We start from the raw sequence: 5,372 nt of genomic DNA, 5'->3' as shown, positions 1-5,372 counted from the left end.
GTGCGGAGGGAGGCATCTGATGGAGCGAAGATCGTTTCAGGGAACTTACTACAGAGCCAGGCAGAGGCAGCGGAGGCCGCAGAGTCAGAGAGTGAAGGAGCCGCCGTGGCTAGCTCGTGGAAGCCGAGATGGGACAAGATCGGAGGGAGGAGTGCTGTGTGAGAGAAGAACGAGTTTTCTTGGAGTTCTTGTGGAGTCGACGGTGTAGTTGCCGTTGTGGAAGGTGTGAAGCTTGCTTCCAGTCCTTCAATGGCGCTCACTCTGGAGAGGCTGCCTTACTACCTTTCCTAGCACCTGGGTAAGCGTTCTTCTTACAACAGACGGTTCGATCAAAGAGTGCAGCTGGCTAAGCCGCATCTTCTGCTTTAGCTTTAGCGCGAGTGCTTGAAAGTGACTGTCTTCACTTAGTCCAAAGAGAGGGAATGCGGGCTCCTTTCACTTGAATGAATTCTTTTCTTCGGAGGCTGCAAGGGTGAAGATACTAAGGTGGTTTGGCACTCCTGGTCAGCTTTCTTTCGTTCGGGTTTTCGTCCATCTGCCTTTACGATAGCCAATTATGCGTGCCGCTGAAGAGGAAGGCGTCACTTACTGTACTACTATCGGCTTTTTTCCGCAGGTTGAAGAAAGAAGGCTTCTATCAGAGTGGGAATAGCAGGGCGAAAGTTACAAGGACAGGTTATCAACAGGGGTCGATGGCAGGTTCGATTACGGAGAAGTCAATAATCAATGATTATGCGGAGGGTCCAGCAGTCACAAATAACCCAAGCAGAAGGGTCAAGCCTATTTGAATTTGTTATTGGAAAATTAGGAGGAAGACATCTGTCATGGAGAGGCAATCCTCAAATACGTACTTTGACCTGACGGCTTACCGTTCTTAGCTTCTGATGGGAATTCTAAGTAGTATTGTCCATCGGAACCATCAATCATAAGATTAGCCAGTCAGAAAGTCTTCGCTCTTCCAAAGCCTCATTAGCACGCCAGTCAGTCAGCTTGACCAAGAAGACCCGAAAAGGCACAAAATAAGGAATGGAAGATCACGTATCGATCCATTTATGTTCTGCTACACCCGAGACATTGCATTGGTAAATCCATAGTACGAGGACATTTCTAACATGCAAAAATAGCACTATATGGAAAGGCTCTTCCCGGTTATGGTTGATGATTCACAATGATGACTTATAGTAACAAGCGCATGTGGTGCAGGAGACAGGGGAACACAGGTAAACAGAGGTGATACCTCATGTGTCTTTCCCTGTGCGCATCTCCACCTAGGCTGGTTGCCATAGATAGATTAGGTCATTCGTAACCTGAGCAATAACCGATGCTACAGCATAAACTACAGCAAGATCCGATGTAGCGCATTCTCCCTCTTTCGCATATCTTCACTACAGTCATATAGCCAATAAGTTAAGTAAAGTAGTTCTAGTCTAGCATTTCAAGTTGTGATCGTTGTTATCCGAGCTCTTGTCCTTCCTCTTTGATTCAAGACAAAGCAAAGAATAGAGGCTAGAGTTGTTTTCCCGAGTGAAAAAGGTATAGGTGGAATCTCCGAACGAAGACTTCGAATCTGTATGCGAGTGCTTTCCGGGAAGGCAGGTCCGGCACTCCGCGGTGATAGACCGAAGGTATGGACTTTCAGTTCACATGCGCTACTTCGGATTTATGGGGTAGTTACCTAAACCGTCAGCTTCAAGTATTCTGCTCACCTACATGCCGTGCTGGTGCATATGTTCCACGTGCTTCTACTGGCCAAACCAACCCTAACTCGTTTTGCTTTCTCTGTGCTTGTTTCGCAAGTGACTACTATCATCCTCCCTGCTCCATCCCTACGCTCTCGCATGCTTTCATGTACACGTGTCACCTCTTCCCTACAACCCATGACACGCCCTGCCCTGCTTTCTATGCCATGCTTCCTCAAAAACTGGAACTGGGCCCTTACAATCTTAGGCTGACCAGCTTCCGTAGCTGTCCTTCTCCCAGCCCCCTATTTCGATCATGCCTCTCCAATGCTCTCTTCGCTGGTTGCTTCCCTGCTGACTAGGTAAGAGCTTTCTTGCTGTGAAATTAGTTGATTGGACGGCTATTATTAAATAGTAGATGCTAGCCCTTCGAGCGACGTCGAAAGGTTGCTTTAGTTAATCCTAAAAAGAAAGTTGTTAAGCTTTCGGTTTCCAGGAAACTAAGAAATGGCGGAGCATTCTTTAGTTCCGGAGGGAGCGAACCCTGGTTAGCTGTCGATGTGTGGCTAGTTCTGTTGAGCTTTGCTCCGCTTCTTATTCTTGCACTTGCGTATGCATATTCTTCTTTTTTTTTATTCACTTGCAGCATCTAGCCTTTCTTTGAAAGCAATTACCATGTCTTAGATGGAAAGTCATCGGATTCACTTTCAATTCCCTTTTGTGGACATCTGAGGAGAGGGGGGAAGCCCTTTCACAGAATCCGTAGATTCTCTCCCTAAGAGCAGAGCCACTTGACCAGAGAGATAGACGATGTTTGCACGGGTACCCTCAATGCATTAATTTGACGTTGGGGCTAAACCTCTTTTTGTTTGGCCCATGAGGATACTTTCACTATACTTGCTCTTCTTGCCTGCTCCCATTTCGAGTCAAGCTTCCGCTTGTCACGAAAGATTATTTAAGTAGAATGCCCTTGGCAGAGTATACCGATAGCTCTCATCTCAAGGAGGACCCCTCATCCAAGGTTTTCCTTGAGTTGGCCAGAAATACCTTACTAAGTGTAGAGTTGTCGTGACACACTTGAAACATTCTCATTCTTTACTTTCTCGTCTTGAGCTCGCCTTGCCGGATTATTCAACCGGACCTCTATAGAGAATATAGAATTCGAAATCACCGGTAGTCACATCTAGCTATCAAAGAAGATACAAGCCTTATCCCAATAAAAGTTAGGGAAGGAAGGCAATCTTTTTCCTAAAAGAACCTCAGCTTGCATACCTTTTCCTTCCTTATCCATCTTTACCTAAAGTAAAGGACGATAGGAAGATAGGATTGATGTGAGCATTAACGTCCACTAAGTTTATAGAAAGCGGGTCAAACTACAGGTATGAGTTCCATCTTACTTACTTGGCCCTAGCTTACTACTCCTACTGGGATACTCGCAAAGGAAGGCAAAGATAGCTAATAGCAGCTCAGCTCATATTGGCCTGGCCTTATTCAACTACCAGCACTGGAATGGAAGGCTATGGAAAATAGAAGCACTAGGATAGAGGAACAACGTCCGATAAGAACCGTATCGGACGTTACATCTATCTATAGTCCTCTCGTCCGGTAGTATGGATAAAAGAAAGAGAACTAAAACTACTGGGAGAGGAACTCAAAAAAAAAGCAACTATAGGAATTCTTAAACCTATAGACGTTGTTAACGAGCTAACCCCTCTAATAGAATCTCTGCCCTAGGGGGTTTGTAGTGGGCATTCCTATCTGACCGAGTTGCTAGTAGGAAGCTAGGCTATTGAACTAACAGAAGATAAGCGCAGCGGATGATATGGAGCGGACGATCTTCTTCTTTCTTTTATCTAACCTCTATCCATAACAAAGCCGGTAGTTCCCTTTAGTCTGTTTCTAAGAAGCTAAAACAGCTAAGAACGCATTAGCTCTTTCAAGCCCGTTTCTAGAAGAGAAAGCCAGAGGGTAATAGCTGATTGGCAGTATGAGTGTCAGAAAGCTGCCTGCTCGAATCAACATCCCTCTACGAGTTTCCTCATTCCTGTGGTTGTTCTCTTTCCTCTAGGCTAGAGAATATCTTCTTTCTATATGTATTTATTACTTACTGTAAGGGACTTTGTAATAAACAGGACAATCTCTAGCTGACGCGATCCAGCACCCCCAATAGCCGATGGAATGCAATATACCGTCATTCGATAGAGTCGTCGCAGCTTGCGAGTTTGAGGGATCGGGCATCGATTCTCTTGGATCCGATAGGAATCTCGATAGCGAGCAGTACCTATCGTTCGCAGCTACCCCTGGTCGTACGTTCCGCGCTTCGTCTTGCGCTATATGTACTGAGATCTTTGGCATGCTCTTCACTGCAGCCACCTTTCAACAGTAAATCGATCACTCTTAGGATGACTGCTCTCTCCATTCATCTGTCGTGACATAGATCGCAGCTTTCATTACTGCTGACTTATCTAGTCACACATGAAGTAAAGTAGCACTCTCCTTATTTTATTATATTTATATTCGTTTAGGTGCCATCAGCGTCTGTGCTTGTATTCTGTCGAAGGAAAATGCGTTTTATTTTACGCGAGATGTCGGGACAGGAAAGCTTATTTTGATGGCAGGCCAGTAACAACTATAGTTTTCTTTGCAGCTTCCAGGGTTCATCCTATAGCTACTTAGGATCCGATCTATAGCGCGCCACCCAATTAAGGCTACCAGCAGCGATCTGCCCTTGCCCCTCCTTCTCCATTCGGCATGGCTACAGCCAGACAGTCTTTCTTTTTATTGAACGTAGGGTAGTTCGTTTCAAATAGATCAAGGGACATTTGATCTGGTGAAAACTACACTTGCATTCCTTCATTGATGTGATGGTTTCTCGTTTATCGGGAATCAGGTGCGGCAGAACCCATAATTACCTGCCACTATTGGAAGTAATGTTCCCAGGCTGAATCGGGTCTCTCCCGTTGGTCGATTGTCCGTCTAGTGAGTTAGCGTTGAGACTTTCTCTCCCACCAGTCAAGCATTCCAATCCCAGCTGCGGGTCATGGTAAAAATCAACGATATCTGTAAAGTTAGACTCGCTACTAAAGAAAGAAGGAACGGTCGAAGCGAAGGGCTTTAGCCAACTCATCGAGGAAAATCTTATCGTACTCTGTAAAGTCAAGTGTTTCGCCTATCTCCATCTCTCGAGCGACTTCCAAAGCTTTCGCCTCTTGTGCGATTTGCTATCGGTGTCGCTGCTCTTCTCCTTTCTCTAGAATTTAGATTCAATATCAATTCTAACAAGCAAGAAAGAAAAGATAGGCCAGCCTTGCCATTGCTTATTTGGTGTTCCAGGAGCTCCCTACTGCATATCGAGACAATCGGCCTATCCTGGAGTTTTACACAATAATGAGGGACCATTGGCACCAGCCCTCCTCCATGGAGGAGGAGTTATGCTCTACATATTCCGCTTGTGGCTGTGCCAAGAAGCTGCAGAAGGCCCGAGATCCGCAACGTCTTAGTTCCTCATGCACCTTCGCCTCGAGTTTGAGTCCATCAGAGGCCAGCTCCCGCACCTATCGGTACAGTAAAGGAGAAGAGTAAGCTTTTGAAGTTGACTTGTTTGTTGGCTTTAGAGCTAATGAATGCGGAGTTACAGTGAGTAGCAAGCAAGCGAACGGAGCGTAGCATAGTTCGCGATAAGCTAGTCAGCAG

This window comes from Arachis duranensis, unplaced genomic scaffold (genome assembly GCF_000817695.3).
Source record: "Arachis duranensis cultivar V14167 unplaced genomic scaffold, aradu.V14167.gnm2.J7QH unplaced_Scaffold_52197, whole genome shotgun sequence".
NCBI classification, from domain to species: domain Eukaryota; kingdom Viridiplantae; phylum Streptophyta; class Magnoliopsida; order Fabales; family Fabaceae; genus Arachis; species Arachis duranensis.
The sequence above is the reverse complement of the archived record's forward strand: the minus strand, read 5'-3'. Positions refer to the sequence as shown.